The following is a 20167-nucleotide window of genomic DNA, read 5'->3' as shown; positions in this document are numbered from 1 at the left end:
TTTTTTTATCATATTCTGGTTTGATTTCCATTCCCACTTGACACCAATATACTTCTCTTAAACTAAGCATGAAAGTCATCTTAGACTTATTCTGCCCATGTTTTAAAACTTTCACCATGTTTGGATCTTGTAAAGTCAGCAGACATCTGCAGTCCTATGATGGCAGATCTGTACACATAATCAGTTTCGAGGAGGCCCATACCACCTCCTAAACTGGGAACATATAATCTTGGTATACAATGATTTTTTATAAATCATTTGATAAGCATGAATCATTTTTCTTGTTTTCTTGTCCAACTTATCCAGTACTTTTTGGGGTAAATCAATCACTCCAAAACTCTTAAGTTAGGACAGGAAGAGCAAATTGGTTATAGCTTGGACTTCGTTCCTAGATGTCAGAGCTGTTTTCAATATTCATTTTAGTCATATATAATATTCCTTACCAAGTTTTATTCAGATTTGTTCATGTTTTATTGCTGAGCCATCATCATTTCTCAAATGTTTTTATACTCCCTCTTGTTCCAAGTTCTTTTATATGACGTTCCTGTCCCAGACAGATATTTTCTTGATTCATGCAGCTTTCTTGCTTTAAAATTTGCTTTTGCACATTTATCAAGACCAAATGACATTCTTATATCATCTGAGAAAGTTCTGACCAGTTGTAGTTGTGCTTTCATTTCATCATCTGACGAACTATACAGTTTTAAATCATTCACAAAAAGATGAGAAGTTTTTACACTTTGCTGTTTTCCGGGAGCCAAATTTTAGTCATGACCTAATCTGTTAGACAGCTTACTGGGTTAAGGGCAAGACAAAAGAACAGTGGTGAAAGAGTTACCCGTGAATATCCCCCTTTGAATTTTTATCCTTGGAATAGCAATTTGTCCTTTACCATGGCTTAACTGCAAAGTGATTTGCCACTGTTTCGTTGTCACTGTAATGTAAAAGGGTGTATCTTATACATTTGTAAGCACCCTTTTTATCTATGAATGTGGGATGCTGTCAAATGCTTTTTGTAGTCTAGCCATACCATACTTAGATTTTTCCCCTTTTTACAGTTATCCATTATGACTACTTTATTTAATGACAAGTGATCTTTTGTTCACATGACTTTTTTTTGTTACCCTTTTGTTCTTTTGCCATGATTGAGTTTTATTTCAACCCACTATAAACTCTGTCGGTATCAGTTCCAGTGTATAGTTTATACATCATTGGAAGGCAAGTTATTGGCCTATAATTTTTAGGATAATGTGGAGGTTCGCTTTTAAGGAGGAGTATTGTTTTTCCTGTTGTTAACCAGTTTGGCGTCTGTTTTGGGTGCGCATGTAAATAGTTCTTACTCCTGTCTAAATCTTCATATAAAGATGTTAATCCTTGTAACCAGAAGTTAGGGGCAGCATCTGGGCCTGGGGTTTTCCCATTTCATATCCTGTACATTTGAACTTCTTATTCTTTCTTTTACTTCTATCCATTTAACATCTTTGTTGTGTTACATGGGTTCTTCGCAGAAAAACTTTTGTGGGTCATCAGTAAATTGCAGATTTTGTACTTTTCCTATATATTTATCTGCATATATTCTAGGTTTCTGCCAGTGCTCATTTCTTTAGTTTATTATATGAAATAGTGTATGATAGATCCTGATCTCTTCTGATGCTGTATTCTGCTTTTATCATGGCAGTATTTTTGTTGTTCTGTTCCCTCTTCTATACTTTTCTAACAGTGATACTTCCTGTCTTAATTGTTTTATAGTTTTCTCTATTTGATATTTTCGTGATGGCATTTGATTTGTCCCCCTCCTTTCCCTTATTGCCCTCTGTTTTTGTGGTAAGACTATCTGTTATTAATTTAGCTGCACAGTAATATATCCTATTTACTTCTGTTATATCACATGATTTTCTGTGAACAGTCCTGATTACTTTGTTCATTTGTTTTATCGGACATTTTGGATCTTATTGTCTTTTTGTAGTCTATTTCTTTCATTGATCTTAATATGTCTATCCATTTCTTTTAAATCAAGCAACTCTTCCCCAAGATCATTTTCTTCGAAACTGAGGGAATGTTCTTTGCTTTCCATTTCCTGCGGGCATCCTACAGAAAGTTCCAGAGCATCTTCCTGTGCCATATTCTCTTCAGATGTTCTTCGTGTTTCACTGTTGCAATCATCACACTTGGGTTATCTGCCTGCAGGTAGCCCTCAGTCAGCCGAAATACCAGAGTCTTGAGATTTCTGCGTCGGATGGTGTTGCCTCATCCATGACGTCAGGTCGTCAGGGGTATAAAACATGCAGCCGATGCCATTACATCATTTTTTCTTGCCCCAGATGTCAGGAGCCCCCAAAATAGGAAGCAATTAAATGATGTGGAACACCTCCAGTAAAAAGTAAATACTATTTCCAAAAGATAAGACTAAAAAAGATGAGAGGTAGAAAGTATAGAAAGACAGGGGGCTGGAACAGACAGGATTGCAACAGTGAATACACTTGAATATCTACATTTATGGTAAGTGTACACAACTGTACTATGTTCTTCATGTTTCACTGTTGCAGTCATCACACTTGGGTTGATTCCCAAAGCTGAGGAAGGGAGGAGGCAGTCAAGACGTAGTAGGGCTGGCTAGCAGGCCTTGTAAGACTGCTGTGGCCAATCTAGCTCTGTATTTGGAAAAGATAGGTAAGTGGTAATGCTTGGTGAAAGTGTGTACAGAGATCCAGGTTGCAGCTTCCATGATGCCCCTGGTAGGGACTCCCCTGAGAAATGCTGTAGAGGTTGAGGTAGCCCTAGTGGAATGAGTTCTGATCCCCTGTGGGGTAGGATTTCCATGATGTTTGTAGCAGAAATGGATGCAGTGTGCTATCAACAGTGAATACACACAGCTGTACTTTTCACCCTGTGTCATCTGTTACTCTTTCATATGGGAACTCACTGGCATGCACTCCACAACATTGACTGTGTCAGAATTGCCACAGTTTCCAGTTCCTTCCCTTGCTGTGCAAGTGTAACTAAACCTTTATACTGGTTTCTTACTGAAGGCTTCAAAGTACCTTAATATGTCAACTGATCAGATGTTTCCTGTTGTACTGGTTTCCCCTTAATTTGGGATTCATTATTCTGTCCTGCTGTGGTTTTATCAGAGTTAGATTTTCTACATTAAATCCTTCAATTTGCAGGTAATCCATAGTCTCATTTTCTGTTTCTTTAACTTCTCCATTACTAATCCTCCTTTCTACTTTTTGTCATTTTCTTATTTTCTTATTTTTTTGTATTGTAAACTTTTCCAAATCTGGATGTCTTTGTCTGTATTTCTCTTCAAATATCATTGTTGCTGCTCTTTTTGTACTGGTTAGTTTTGTTTTCTCCTTTCTATAAACATTGCAACATAGTAAATCTCTCTTTCTTTCTTATGCCCATATTTATTCTTCAGATGTCTACCTCTCCCCCTGTTTCTCTTTACTTGGGGGACTCATTGTTCCATCGTGCTGTGATATAACATATGTTAGACTTTCTACACAAATCCTTCACTTCACAGGTATTCCTTAACTTCTGCTTCTATGTTTTTAACTTGTACTTTACTAATCTTATGTGGTACATTCCCCCTTTGTGATCTTACTTTTTTTGTATTGTGAAATTTTCCATATCTTGGTGCCTTTACCTGTATTTCTCTTTGAATATCTTTGGGGCTGTTTTTTTTTTTTTTATGGATTAATTTGATTAATTTGTCTTTCTCCTTTGCATAAATAATGCACCACATCAGATCTCTCTTTCTTTCCCATGTCCAATTTTCTTTTTTATACCTTTCAAAAATCTCAATATTTTGTTCTTTGTAGTTTCACACAGTCACTTTTTTCCAAACAGCTAAAGGTTTCTTAATCTATATAATGTTTTTTTTCATGTATCTGTTGTATTAATGAACACAAATTTGCATTTGAAGCTTTTGACAGTTTTTCTTTTGCAATTTTTTTTCTTTCTTCTAATTTCTCTCTCATTCTTTTTGCATATCTTGTATCTGTTAATTCTGAGCTTTTTGCATAATAGTAACAGCACATTAATTATTTCTTAGCCTCAATAGTCTACTCTGTCATATTTGTTTCTTTTTGGCCTATCAGTTTTTGTGATTTTTGTGGACTACTACTTATTTCTACAAGTGGGGGGTGCCCTTGTACCATAATTCGTTTTGATCACTATGGTTACGTCATATCCAGACAGCTCTCCTAAACATAATTCCATTTTTCCATCCATGTTTTGACTTTGTAAAATGCTTCTTGAACTAAATGTCATACTATATTTTTACATCTGCAAATATGTATATGTTTTCTAGCATGCCCTTGTATCTCTAAATATGTTTTCTGCACTTCTTATATGATCCTATTCACCTGAGCTTTGCCTGCAAATGGTCCGTTGAGGTCAGTTTACTTTCCCAGTAAACAAATATAAGTAAATAAATAAACACTGACCTTTGAGCAACTTTGCTGAAAGGGTTTGCTTATTAAAACAAAGGACGCCTGGAGGCCAAATACAAAGAAATCCTGCTTAGCCAAATGGAAGAGTTTTTTTTTCCCCCCTCTGGTGTCACATGGGGGGGGGGGGCAAGGTCTGCAGTCTATAGCTGTATTTATGGTTCCATAATATTTGTTCAAGTTGCGTACCTCTGCGCATCAAGATACATTAGAATGCCATTGCAGTATTTTTAACAATGGAGATCTCTTTGGCAGGTAGGTGATCTAATGTGGAGAAGTTTCTTAAGGGAATTCTACAGTTCAGCACACCCCACCCCCACCAGAGAAGAAAAAGCTCACTCCTGCCAGAGATCTGAATTTCATCCTAGAAGAGTTGACTTTACTTCTCTTTCAGCTAACAGCTGCAGTATCCCTTAGATACCTTACTTGGAAGACTACACTTCTAGTAGCTGTTACCTCAGTAAGAGGGTTATCCGAGATGTATAAAAGAGCCCTTTTTACCTTCCACAAGAGTAAACCTACTCACTAATCCCTCTCCTCCATGCCAAGAATTGTTCCAGAAGTGGCACTAAAACAAGCCATTCAATTGCCTGTCTTCTTCCCTTACAGAAAGGATTTTGCACCCTGTTAAAGTCCTCAACAACTGAAATTTCGTGGACAGAGTGAAGAAGTTTTAAAGAACAGATTTTTTTTTTTCTTGTGTCTAATTAATTCTGCCAAACTGAAATCTAAAGCAATGTGCAAAAGATTAATTACATACAGATTATATGAAAGCAAAACAGTCACTATATAAAACTAACTGGAGTGAGATGTTCAGTGGAAAAATTGCAGGTGGAATGTTCAAAGTTTTGAAAGAGAAATTGTTTGAGTACAAAAAAATAAAAAAAATGTTTAACATCAGGATCTAGGCATAGAACGTCAGGGGAATATATTTCCATAAGAATAACAAACCTGATTAAGGTGAGAGACAAAAAATATAAGAAATGGAAGAGAGGTCGAACTACAACTTTGAAAACTGAAATAAACAGGCTGGACAAACAAATTAAGGATAGTGTGAGGCAAGATCAAGAAAAATTTGAAGAACATTTATATAAATATATTGAGGATAATAGGGAACCTTTTTATAGATACATAAGATGTGGAACGAGTAAAGACATACAAATTGATAAACTGTGTGTAGATTCTAAAATTTATTCTCAGACACAGCAGATTATAGAGCTTCTTCTTCGTTTGGCTTTTCCCGGTTAGGAGTCGCCACAGCAGATCACCTGTCTGCTCATGACTGGCAGTGGAGTTTTACAGTGTCGAGTTGCCAGCCCGGCGCCCAACCTCCTACAGAAGGCACACACACACATGCACTCATGCCTAGGGCCAATTTAGAGTGTCCAATCCACCTACAGCATGTCTTTGGAATGTGAGAGGAAACTGGAGCACCCGGAGGAAACCCACTCGACCACAGGGAGGACATGCAGACTCCACACAGAAGGCACCCCAGCCGAGGGGCAAACCAGAGAACATCTTGCTGTGAGGTGGCAACGCTAACCGCTGCACCACCGCAGCCGCCCGAAAGTCAATAAAACCCCAAAAGTTGGAAGTTTGCTAAAACAAAAGAACACAGTAATTAAGACTGTTCATAGAGACTCATGCAATACAACAGAAGTAAATAAGATATAAATCTTAAGTAAAACAGTTTGGCTCCACAAACAGGGTGATAAGTTGTCCTAGTGACATCCAGGTAACTTCAGATACTGGAATCAAATTTGATTATGAGAAACAGAACTGAGCAAACTGGGTCCAGACAAAGCACAGGGAGGAGACAGAATTAGTAATGATAACCTGAGAGCACTTTAGCAAGAACTTTTACAGTACCATTATATTTATTATTTACTAGGTAATATAAATATGGGGCCATTCCTCAAGATTGGAGAAATACACTTATTAATTATTATTTATTATTTATTTATTTATTTACATTTGTTGACCAGGAAAATCCAACTGGACACAGGTCCTTTTTCAGCGGAGGCTCAGGGAGAAAAGCTCGATAATAAAAACAATTAAAAACAATTAATTACAAGTTACAAGAAGTATAGGTAAGTTTTGTTTAACAATAGTAGTAAACAGTTATAGTTCAAAATGAAATTAAGTATTTAGTTAAATGGTGCAACACTTATATCATTGGTGCCATAAAGACTTGCAAGCATTTTAATAGCTGAGCTAGCAGCTATTACCCTTGAATAACAGTGGCTAAGATTACAGCTGAGATATAGGTTTACAAGCAATGTATTTGGCTGCAATCCGAAGGTAGTTAGAGGGGTGGAAGAATGGGATTAGAGAGGTTGGGGTAGAGATGTTGAGGTTTGTTACAGGGGCATGCCCAGTGCTCTTTTAGATGAGATTTTAGAGCAGCTTTGAAGTTAGTGTGTGATGACACAGAAGTTATAGTGTGAGGAAGGGTATTCCATAATTTTGCTATGGAGTAGGAGAAGAGAGCTTCTCCAGCAGAGTTCCTGGTTCTAGTTACCTATAATTGATTTTTGTTGCTAGAGCATAATGGTCTGGTGGTATGATAAGGTTGGAGTAGATTTCGGAGGGAGGGGACTTTTAGAGGATGATTTAGTAGTTTGTGGGCGAGTGAGAGTTGGTACCATTGAAGGAGTTCTTGCCAGCCTAGTTCAGTAGGTGAGGTGCAGTGGTGGTTACGGTAGTTGCACCAGTGGCAAACCTTGCTATTTTGCTGTAGCAAGCTTTTAGTTTACATAACTCACTTTGCCTTAGGTTGGTAAATATTGGAGAGGCGTAGAGGAGGGTGGAGATAAGGTGGCTATTTGCAACTGAAATCTTGGCTGTTTTGGTGAGGAATTGCTTATTTCTGTATAATGCCCCAATTTTTTGTGTACTTTTTTATGGTTAACAAGAAGTGGATGTCAAATTTGAGGTTGTCAATTTCAACTCCAAGTAGTTTGGTGTGGTCTGTTGGGGGGATAATGGCATTGTCATTGGCTTTAATATTAAATTGGTGGGTGTTTAGATTGCATTTGGTGGGGTGGAAGATGAGATGTTCATCGTGTTACACTGCTGCAGTCATTACACTTGGGTTATCCTGCCATCAGGCGGTTCCCCAGTCAGCCTGAGTTCCAAAGTCTTGGTCTGGCGTCGGTTGCTGTCGCCTCCTCCCTGACGTCAGTGCAACAGGGGTATATAAGATGCAGCCGACACCATTTTCTTCAGTCTTTCTTGCCGCGTGGTGCCCGAAGCAAAAGCAGTTCGCAAGTGCCGGTCGGCCGACTCCTGAGATTTTCATTCCGAATCCAGAATCGAAGTCTTCTACAAAGCTAAGTACCTCGTTGGGGAAACTTTTTCTTGCCTCAGACCGATGTCAGTAAAAGTTAATAACTGTATTTCTTGTGGGAAGCAAATACCTCATAAGGATTTCCATTCCTATTGTATCCCATGCCTAGGCCCAGACCACGACGTCACTGGTTGTCGGTTTTGTGCTAGGTTTGACAAGCGCACTATTAAACGTCGGTTTGATTTTGCCCGACATTACTTTGGTAGAAAATTCAATTACACCATGCCGTCGGAACTTCCGACAACCGGAATACATAAAAAGCGCAAAGACAAGGACAGGCATCCGAGGCCCAAAAATAACAACGAAGCCTCTTCTAGGCCGGTCGCCGGTTCTCCGGTTTTCAACGAAGTGCCTTCGCAGCCCCTGACGACCGCTTCTGCAGAACCACAGGCAGCCTCTGACTCCCACGTGGAGATGGCTGGGCCTTCGGACGCACTAGTTTTTCAGCCTACTGAAACTAACCCTTCAGAGGGATCCAGAGTAGCTGAGCAACCCGAAGCTTCAGAGGGTGTTTTCAGACCTACTCAGTTAAGCATTAAACCTCCTGCTAAGTCTAAGCCTTCTTTAAAAACAAAGAAACAAATACAGCATTCTCCAGGACAGGCCTCCATGCCTAAGAAACATGCTCAAAATGGCCGAAGACCTAATCACTCTGATCAGCCCCCAGCCCCAGTTAAACCTGACAGATACTACACAGTCACTGACTCACATACATTTCTGTATAAAAGCCCTGTTGCTGACCTTGAAACTATTTCTCAGGGACCCAAAGGGATTAAGGCTTCATCAGCAAAAAATCCAGTCCCCTCTGACAGAGATTCCAGAGCATTAGACAGATGGGGAAAGAATGTATATACGTCTGCAACCTTAGCAATGAGAGCCTTAAACTGCCAGTTTCACACGCTAACATATCAGCAATTTTTGATGTCTCAGTTGAAACAAAAAATGCTTCCAAATTCAGATCCCCCTAATTTTAAAGAAATGCAGGATTTATTGCATGCAGCTGAACAAGTGGGAAAGCATACTTTGCAATGTGGTTTTGATTCTTTAGAGGCCTCCTGTAGAGCAGCAGTTACAGGCTCTGTCATTAGAAGGCATGCTTGGTTAAAAGAACATATGTTACCAGATCATGTTAAAGCAAAATTATTGGATGCACCTTTGCAGCAGGATCTGGAGTTAAGGCAGAAGAAGTATTAAAGAAAATGGAGGATAAGGCAAACTCGATGCAAATGGTGAAGGATTTCTTACAGGTTCAGCCTCCAAGATTTAGCAGAAATTGGCCAACAAAGAATTGGTCCTTTCCAGTTAGACAGACCTCAAAGGGGCAGATACAGACGTCCAAGAGGTAGAGGTCAACCACAAGGTCCTTACAGGCCTCGACAATGGGGTGCACCAGGCCAGAAAGAAGGAGAAGACAGGCCCCAACCATATAAAAAGCAGCCTCAATGACTTCCCATTACAGCTGCCAAACAACTCTCTCTTGGCAGCCCCCTTGGGAGGAAAACTGGCACTTTCCTATCACAATTGACAGTGGATCACCAAAGACAAATGGGTTCTCAGCATTGTATCTCAAGGTTACAGGTTCCACTTTCACACTCTGCCAAGGTTAAAAGGAATGCCAAATCTGCCACCAAATCAATGGACAGAGGCTCAAAAACAAATTACAGCATTCATGGAAATGAGAGCTATTCAGAAGGTACCAGCACAAGAGCAAGGACAAGGATTTTACTCGACTCTTTCTGGTTCCCAGAAAGGACAAAGCCTGGTGGCCCATTCTGGATCTTTCATCTCTAAACACTTACCTGGATGTTCCGAAATTCAAAATGTTGACACTACAGCAGCTTCTTCCCATGCTGGGCAAGAAAGCTTGGCTCGTGACCTTGGACCTCAAGGAGGCATACCTGCATGTCCCTATCAGACAAAACTGCAGAAGATACCTCAGATTCATAGCATGTTCAATGCACTGTCAATTCTCTGCACTGCCCTTTGGCTTATCTACTGCACCCAGGGTCTTCACAAAGTGCCTGGCACCAGTAATTACATTTTGCAGACAGAAAGGAATTCAAATTTATCCGTACCTGGATGACTGCCTGATTCAAGCAGACAGCAAGGACATTCTTCTAAAGCATCTGGTGTTTGTAAAAAAGTTATTAAGTTGCCTGGGGTACACAGTAAATGAAAAGAAATCAAAACTAGTGCCCTCACAAGAGATAATATTCCTGGGTGCCAGCTTGAATACAACTGCCCAGATGGCATATCTCATGCCAGACAAGCAAGGACAACTGACTCAATACTTTCAATTAATGGCAACAAGAACCCAACTCCCTGCAAGAAAAATTCTGCAGGCCTTGGGTTACATGGCATCTTGCATACTACTAATTCCATATGCCAGACTGCATATGAGGAAACTACAATGGTACCTAAAGAGTGTATGGTCTCAACACTGTCAAAGTTTGGAAACAGTTATACCACTAATTCCTTGCCTTCAACAGGAGTTTCGATGGTGGGCTCAAGCTTGTCACCTCAACAAGGGACAGCCTTTTACTCAACCCACAGCCAGGCAAACACTGACAACAGATGCATCGGATTACGCCTGGGGAGCACACATGGCAGGAAAATGTATTCAGGGCAAGTGGCCCACAGAACAAAGGCATCTTCACATCAATCAAAAAGAGATGTTAGCTGTACAAAATGCCCTTATAGCTTTCAAGGACCTGCTGCATCCAGGACAACTATTACTAAAGACAGACAACACCAGAGTTATGTGGTACATAAACAAGCAAGGGGGCACTCACTCCTACCCCCTCTGCAGGCAAGCCATGACCTTGTGGGACACAGCTCTAAACTATCAAGTTCATCTGCAAGCACAATTCTTGCCAGGAGAGAAAAACACACTGGCACACGACTTAAGCAGAAACATCATGGATCCCCACAAATGGGAATTGAATCCACAAATATTCAGAATGACAACACAGAAATGGTGGAGCCCGGACATAGATCTGTTTGCATCCCTAATGAACTGGCAGCTACTGAAATTCTGCACAAGGAGTTACCATCCACAAGCATGGAATGTGGATGCCCTCTCATTCAGCTGGAAAAACCTACAAGTATACGCTTTCCCGCCACTACCTCTCCTTCCAAAGGTACTCATAAAAGCCAGGCAAGAGGAGCCAAAGATGATCCTGATTGCACCAGACTGGCCACGCCAGCACTGGTACCCAATCTTAAAGAACTTAGCACAAGAACCACCCTGGATTTTGCCTCAAATCCCACATCTGCTGACTCAGCACAACAATCAGATACTTCACAGTCAGCTAAAGACCTTAAACCTAGCTGCATGGAAAATTCCTTAGTCAAGCAAGCAATGCCTCTCTCCAAAGCTGTTATGGATGTCATTCTGGAGGCCAGAAGGCCTAGTACCAGGAAAGCCTATTCGGATAAATGGAAGAGATTCTGTGTCTGGAACCAGGCTCACAGCCTTGACCCTCTTGTCCCAAACATTCCTCAGATTCTACAATATTTAACTGAGATGCTGGACAAAGGCCTCTCCTTTTCATCCATCAAGATCCACGCCTCTGCCATCTCTGCTCATTACAACACGGATCCACCAATTTTCTCTAATCCTTTGCTAAAACAGTACCTCGGAGGGGCTAAAAACATAAGACCGCCCCATAGAGCACCTACTCCAACTTGGGACCTCAACTTTGTTTTGGAAAAATTAACTTTACCTCCTTTTGAGCCAGCTAACACAGCAGAATTAAAATATATCTCTTGGAAAACTGCTCTGCTCCTGGCAATAACATCAGCACGAAGAGTTTCAGAATTACAGGCACTAATGGCAGTGGAACCTTTCCTCATTTTCCACCAGGACAGGGTGTCTTTAAGAACTAACCCTACGTTTATGCCAAAGATGGTTTCAAGTGTGGCTCTAAATCAAACTATTCACTTGCCAACTTTTTATCCAAAATCACAGAATAAAGGGGAGAGACTACTGCATTCTTTCGACATTCACAGGCAGTTACGCTTCTACTTGGACAAAACTAAAGCTTTCAGAAAATCTGAGCAATTACTGGTAGCATATGCTGCAGGGGCACAGGGAAAAGCCATTTCAGAACAGACTATTTCAAAATGGATAGGACATTGTATACGTTTCTGCTACACACACCATGGGAAACCTATACCTAGCAGCATTAGATCTCACTCCACCAGGGCAACAGCCACTTCAACTGCCTACCTCAGAGGAGTGCCTACCAAGGATATTTTGGAAGCAGCAACCTGGAGTTCTGTGCATACCTTCACCAAACATTACCATCTGCCTTTATACTCTAAATCCAGAGCTGGCTTCGCCACTGCTGTGCTGCAGGGCCTTATAGCCACACCTAATGCCTTATAGAACCAGCCACCCTACCTCAGCTTTGGGACTCTACCCAAGTGTAATGACTGCAGCAGTGTAACACAATGAACATAGTACAGTTTTGTACCTACCATAAATGTAGATGTTAGAGTGTATACACTGCTGCAGTCCAGGTTACCCTCCCTCCTTCCCCTCTTACTTGCTTGTACGTACCTATATGTTCTACCCTTTACTACCTATGGGGAGTATTTGCTGGTAACTGAACGTTGTTGTTTGCTTTTCTTATTTATGTTTTATTAGCAATTTGGAAAACAGAAAATAGGCACAGACTCCTTGCTCCAGCACGAATTGCAGAATTTTTGCAATTGCAGTACAAAAAGTAGCGAAACAAAAGTCTTAACGCAAATTTATTGTTGTAGCGTTTTCGCCATGTACACTGACACAGCTTCTTCAGAGAACAAACAAAGCAAGTTTACACTAAGTCAGACTTTTAAATCTTTAAAAAGAAAGTGATGTCATGACAGTCGGTGTTTATAATAATACAATTTTAAACCAAAACATTTAATATCTAAAATCTATTCATATAAATTAATAATGATAATAAAATCGCTTAAATAACAAGATAATACCCGATAGTTAGGGAACAAATACTGCAAAAAACATTAAAATCTGAAGAGTCTATTATTCTTAAACAACAATCTAATAGGACAATAAAAGACATTCTAGTAACATTGTAATACAACTGGAAACTAATAAATATGAAGAATAAACTTTATATAAATTTTACAGAAGAATTAAAGAACTCGTGATTAGTGTTTACTATATGAATACAGTATTTATTTTGTAAACAACATAGTTAAAAACATTATGTGGCTATCTTAAATAACTTCTCAGTTTCAATACTGAAGAGATATTACAATTTTCATTTAATGCTGGATAATTAAATGCATCTGTTCTAAGTTGCCATTCAAGCTCACATAATTCCAGGAGCAATGGAATAGGACCCCCCCCTAATATTGCCTTGTATTTGATCTATTGCCATAAATGAAAAACTATGGCCTGGTTGATTAATAATATCATTTTTATTCTTGATCGCATATAGATAGAATCAGCATGGTAACAACAATTTTTAGACAACAGGAGACAGAATTGAAATGACTGATACAAGCTTGCTTGATTTAACCTCTAATACAAAATGGTCCTAAAATTGTTTGTAATCAAAATGGTGATTTCAAAATTTACAACTCTGATGAGCTTATTGAACTTTTGGCCCATGGGTACACTTTTGTCCAAAATTGGTGACATTGAAATTATTAATCTTAAATGCTTTGTGAGAAAACTTAATTTGAAATTGTTTTTTAACAATGAATGTACCCTACCAGCTACTTCAATTTTAAAATTACCTAGTGTCTTCAACCCACCCCTTCACCCTTCTTTAGCTCTTTTTGAACATGTGTGTGAAGTAGATTTAAGACACATGTTTAATGATAGTTTGAGTTTAACACCTCTAAGGAGCAATTTGAATTACTTGTCAACCTCTGTCAAGCCCCAGTACGACTGACAAAACCTGATAAAGGGGGTGGGTTGGTTATATTCGACAATGAAGTGTATAATGAGAAGATGTTTTCAGTTCTGGACTCACCAGCTTATTCTGAAGCTTCTATCAATGAAATACATGGTGCACATAACAGGATGAGAGGCTATTTAAAATAAGATTGACTTAGAAACTTATAATTATATAGACATTACATTACCAAAGATTCCTGTTATGTTTGGCATCCCCAAGGTTCATAAAGACCTGACCAATCCACCTATGAGGGCTTTAATTGATGGAAGGTCCTCCATGACATATCCAAGTGCTAAGCTCGTAGACAAACTTTTGTCTAAATATGTGCAGTCCCTCCCTGGTGTCTGTACAGATCCGTGGTCGTTTTTAGAACGAATCAATAGTCTACCCTTCAACAGTGAAGATAATTTTCTCACTGTTGATGTGGTGGACTTATATACTTCAATACCCCACCAAGAGGCACTTGAGTGGACTGCACTTTTACTTGCAGAATTGGGTGCCCCAAGGTTAGAAATAGAACTTGTCACAGAATTATTAGATATAGTCCTGTCGTCTAATTATTTCATCTTTGACAAGAAATATTAGTTGCCATGGGGTCCGTGGCCTGGGCGTGGCGGCAAACTTCTTCATGGGATATTGGGAGAAACACCTGCTTTTTGCATCACCTACCCTAATGGCATCAGTACAATTTTACACGAGATACTTGGATGACATATTTCTGCTTTAATTCTATCAACAAAACTACAGAATTTCTAAAATTCACTTATAAATTTTCTACATTGGAGATTGATTATTTGGATATCAAATTGATGAAGGACTATCAGATTCACTCTTATATCTCAAACATTTATAGAAAGCCAACGTACTGCAATTCATTTTTGCATTTTTCTAGTCACCACCCATTTAAACAAAAAAGAGCCATAATTAAGGGTCAGTTGGTGAGAGCGGCAAAAATGTGCAGTACTTTGGATGACTTTCACAAAGAATGTGATTTCTTATCTGAGATGTTTTTAAATAGGGGTTATCCAACCCACTTGATTAGTGAACTTATATTAGAAGTGAATATAAAGAGAAATAATGGCTATTTTAAGGCCATTTTAAGTAGGAATAATCATGCAATTTCTCCTTCCCTTGGTTTGAATAACTCTAATGATACCATCAATATAAATTCTACAGTGGATGAAATATCAGTCACGACAACTTCATTTGATCCATCTGTGAGTTACATCACAACATTTAGTCTTGATTCGAAAGCCATTATGACTATTATACGTAAGAATTGGGATTTCATTTCAAGTAACCCCATACTTACGGATAAATTTGGTTCATTTCCTAGATTTGTGTTCAAAAGAAATAGCAACTTAAAAGAGTTATTACAAAGGGATTCTTTTAAAACACCTTTTAATAGGAAAGTGGGTATGTACCCCTGCGGCTTCTGTAATAGATGTCATAAAGTTAGATCAGGACAGACGCTTATTATGTAATAAAAATACACAATCAGAGCCCCATTAAATTGCGAAGTAAATCTATTGTTTATGTGGCCTTTTCTACATCGGTAAGACCGATCGTAGATTACGTGACCGCATGTACGAACATCTATATGCGATCAAGAATAAAAATGACAGCAACGCACTTGCTAAGCATATTATTAATCAACCAGGCCATAGTTTTTCATTTATGGCAATAGATCAAATACAAGGCAATATTAGGGGGGGTCCTATTCCATTGCTCCTGGAATTATGTGAGCTTGAATGGCTTAGAACAGATGCATTTAATTATCCAGCATTAAATGAAAATTGTAATATCTCTTCAGTATTGAAACTGAGAAGTTATTTAAGATAGCCACATAATGTTTTTAACTATGTTGTTTACAAAATAAATACTGTATTCATATAGTAAACACTAATCACGAGTTCTTTAATTCTTCTGTAAAATTTATATAAAGTTTATTCTTCATATTTATTAGTTTCCAGTTGTATTACAATGTTACTAGAATGTCTTTTATTGTCCTATTAGATTGTTGTTTAAGAATAATAGACTCTTCAGATTTTAATGTTTTTTGCAGTATTTGTTCCCTAACTTATTATCTTGTTATTTAAGCGATTTTATTATCATTATTAATTTATATGAATAGATTTTAGATATTAAATGTTTTGGTTTAAAATTGTATTATTATAAACACCGACTGTCATGACATCACTTCCTTTTTAAAGATTTAAAAGTCTGACTTAGTGTAAACTTGCTTTGTTTGTTCTCTGAAGAAGCTGTGTCAGCGTACATGGCGAAAACGCTACAACAATACATTTGCGTTAAGACTTTTGTTTCGCTACTTTTAGCAAGGAGTCTGTGCCTATTTTCTGTTTTCCATCAGTTTTTTACTACGTTGTGACTTTGCTTATTAGCAATTTGAATTGCCTTCCTATTTGGGGGCACCTGACATCTGGGGCAAGAAAAACTGAAGAAAATGGCGTCTGCTGCATCTTATATACCCCTGTCGCTCTGACGTCAGGGAGGAGGCGACAGCAACCAACGCCGGACCAAGACTTTGGAACTCAAGCCGACTGGGGAACTGCCTGACGGCAGGATAACCCAAGTGTAATGACTGCAGCAGTGTATACACTCGAACATCTACATTTATGGTAGGTACAAAACTGTACTTTTTGTTTTGTTTTGTTTTGGTTAAGTATTAATTGTGCATCTGAAAGCCAAGTTTCAACTGAGGAAAAGGCTTCCTGTGTGGTCTTTTGAAGTTCAGGTAGGGAGTGGGCTGAGCAGATGGTGGTGGAATCATTTGCGTACTGTATGAGAGTGGCTTGTTTGGTAGCAGAGGCTAGATTATTAGTGAATATGGAGAAGAGTAAGGGTCCAAGGATGGATCCTTGGGGGAACACCTGTTGAGACAGGGAGTTGGGGAGATGTATCATTATGCCAAACAACGGATTGATGGCGGTCAGTCAGGTAGATCTGGAACCAGTTTGTGACAGATTGAGAGAAGGATAGACTATTGAGGACAGTGTTGAGTTGTTTATGATAGACCATGTTGAATGCTTTAGATAGGTCTAGGAAAGTTGCAGAGGTGAAATAACCATTGTTTTTATGCTGAAGGATTGTATTAGTGAAAGCAAGTAAGGCAGTGGTTGTGCTGTGGTATGGTCTGAATCCATGTTGTGTGTAAGATAGGAGGTTGTTAGTAAGGAGGTAGTTTAGAACTTGAGAGTGAATGCATCTCTCAAGTATTTTTGATAGAGGAGACAGAATTGCTATGGGCCGGTAGTTGGTGAATTCTGTGGAGGGCCCGCCTTTGTGGAGGGGGATAATGTGGGATATTTTCCATTGTGAAGGGACATAGCTTTCAGATAAAGATCGGTTAATCAGGATTGCGACTGGGTAGGCTAGGGCTTCAGCTGCAGTTTTAAAGTACTCAGGTTGGTGGTTGTCAGTTGCTAGATTTGTGAGCTTTAGTTTCGATAAGAGTTTTTTTTATGTTGGAGGTAGGGATAGGAGAGAAAGCGAATGCAGTGGGCATTTTACTAGGTGTAGTTTGAGGGGTAGGGGAGAGGGGTTGTATTGTTTTGCTAGTGATAGAACGGTTTGTGTGAAGTGAGTGTTGAAAGAGGTGGCAATGTTTTCAGAGGACTTTGTTTGGTGGAGGGGTTCCTACTTTTCCTGGGTGGAGGATGGAGTTGATGGTTGACCAGAATTGTTTAGGGTTGTTGTGGAGGAGGGGAGTTCAGGGCAGACTGGTAATATAGGATTTTGTCCTGTTTTATTAATTGTTTGACTTTTACGTAATTCACAGAATTTCTGTCTATCAGAGGGTTTTTTTGTCTTGCACCAGTGATTCCAGGCTCTATCTCAGTTTTTCATTTCTGATCTAGTGGCTCTTTGTAGCCATGGGGAGGACTGGGTTTTAACTGTAATGAATCTTGTGGGCGCATGGGTGTTTAGGACTTTAAGGAAGGTGGTATTGAAAAATTGGACAGCATCATCAAGGTTGAGGTATTTTAGTGGAGTCCAGTTGCAGTTTTTTAGGGCTAAGATGAAGTTGTCAGGGTTAAAGTTTACTTTATTATGCATTTGCTGATAGGTAATTGGTTTAGCCTGATATATATGTGTTTTTTGAGTAGGAAAGTTGGGTTATGATCACTGAGGCTATCCGGTAGGCAGCCAGCTGTGTATGACTGGGGGCTCTTGAAGGGAGTAGGACAAACCCAGAGTCATATAGACCCTTAAGTCTACTTTCATGTTGTGGAAAAATAATGGAGTAGGTAATATTGGATAAGTTATTGTCAGAATTGGATAGAGTGGGACTTGAAACCATGTATCAGCATGCATATGTTGAAAATATATCTGTTACTATCTATAACATGATGTTCTGTAACAATATAACTGCTATGAAAAATTGTGCTGTGATGTATTTTATATTGATTTAATTTCTGCATTTGACAGGGTCATACACAGAACACTGATCAGTAAATTAGAACAGCTAGGTATCGATGTACTCTTGATAAGATGGATAGCTGTGTAGCTTGCAGGTAGAACCTGGCAAGTATCATACAGCAATTCTTAGTTACAGTCAGGGTGTCCCCCAGGGCTCTGTCCTAAGCCCTTACTTGTTTAGATTGTATCTTTCGGATCTAACTGTGTCATCTGAGTTGTTCTACAGTCTGTATGCAGATGACCTAAAATTGCGTGACCTGATTACACGCATTACAGAAGGCATGTCTGCAAAAGAACTTTACTAAATTGGCCATTTGAGCACAGAGGAATAATTTGCTGATAAATACATCCTAAACTAAGTATATGGGATTTGGGAGACATACATTGAAAATTGAATATTTAATGCAGCACACAGCGATTGAAACTGTAGATTCATTTACTGACCTGGGTATTTGGCTAGATCCATCTTTGAGTTTTTCTAATCATATCAACTGATTGGTTAATGACAGTTATAGAACTATATGTTGTATAAAAAGATTTATAAAGTCTTGGAAATCAGAACTGATGAATTCCTTGTTTGTTAGATACATTAGACACAAACTTAAGTATGGAATAACAATATGGAAACCTTATAAGAAAACAAGCATGAGTAAACGGGATAGAGTACAGCAGAAATATACCAAGGGCATCCATGGATGTGAAAATTTGTTATTATGAAAGACCAAAATATCTAAACTTGTACAGTGTCTTATAGATATCGTAAGAGGAGATCTTATTCAGATGTATAGGACATTTAGAGACAGCTATCTCCAGGAGTGTTTGGGGTTATCAAAAAGTACTAGAGAATCATCAGACAATCTACTGTATGTAGAAGGTTCTGTAGGAAAGAGAGGTGTGCTAATTGGTTCTCTGAAAGAGCAGCTGATGTATAGAATAGACTACAAAATCACATTAAAGTAAGTACTAGTTTAGATATTTTTAAGAACAGCCTGGACACTTATTATGGGGACAAGTGTTTTGATATATTGGCAGGCTAGAAGGGCATTAATGCCTGTACTTGAAATATTTGTATGTATGTAGGTATATGTGTAAGTAAACAATTTCCAAATGGTAGTTCATTGCATATCCTTTGGTTACATGGCTCATGGTAAGATACTACAAGATCTGATTGGATCTCATTCTACCAGGGGCTACAGCAGCTTTATGGACCTCAGAGCACAACCTGTTCCAAATACTATAGACTGGGCATTCACTTTATTGTTGGAAATGGGTTTGTCTCTGATACCCTCCAGTGATTGTTATAGTCCTCAACTAAATCTTAGCCATCCACCCAGCTGTGGGAAGAGACAGTTTTTCTTCCCTGTGGTTATGTGTTACGAATTTTGTCTATCAGTAAGGAGGAAGATCATCTGGCTGTTAGTGTGACTCTTGCAACTTTTGCCTTGGTCAGGGAGTTTCACTGGTAATCATTGGTTGAGTATTTGTAAATTAACATACTTTGTAGAATAGGGTATTAAGTCTTGTAGTTTTAGAGCATTTTACATTTGGAACTGGGAGACTGTGTTCTAGTGTTAGGCATTTTGTTCTAAAGTAGGTGATTCAGTGGTAGTAGCTAGGAAGCTGTGAAGTGGTTACTTAAATGAGACATGAGGATAAGGTAAATTTTGAGAGTCAATGTGGAATCCTAGGTATTTAAACTGCTGTACACAGTGCAAGTTATGTTATGAGGGTGAAGTAACAGACAAGCAGACACATTCTTGGGGCTTGGGATAGGTGTTTTAACTGTCCCAAGCAGCATGTCTTCAGTTTTCTTGACATGTAATGTCAAACATAAGGACTTGAAGCAAGAGTGAACACAAGATAATTTTCAGGTGGAGAGCTAAAGCAGGAGTGGGATGAATTTGAAGTTGATATGAACTATGTTATCTGCATAAAATAGTGCTGGAGTGTTAGGCAGTGTGATTCTGAAAGTGTTGACAAAGATAGTAAACAGCAGGGGATTAAGC

At 38.9% G+C, this 20167-nt stretch overlaps 1 protein-coding gene across 2 annotated transcripts in view; it reads left to right on the top strand.

Moving 5' to 3' along the window:
• Positions 1-20167, top strand: part of BPTF (bromodomain PHD finger transcription factor) — a 3500764-nt gene that overhangs the window by 2652585 nt on the left and 828012 nt on the right. The window lies entirely within an intron of this gene.

The sequence above is a fragment of the Protopterus annectens genome, chromosome 10.part0 (assembly GCF_019279795.1).
Source record: "Protopterus annectens isolate FY-2018-M chromosome 10.part0, PAN1.0, whole genome shotgun sequence".
In the NCBI taxonomy this organism is placed as follows: domain Eukaryota; kingdom Metazoa; phylum Chordata; order Ceratodontiformes; family Protopteridae; genus Protopterus; species Protopterus annectens.
This window is presented reverse-complemented; position numbering and strand designations above follow the sequence as displayed.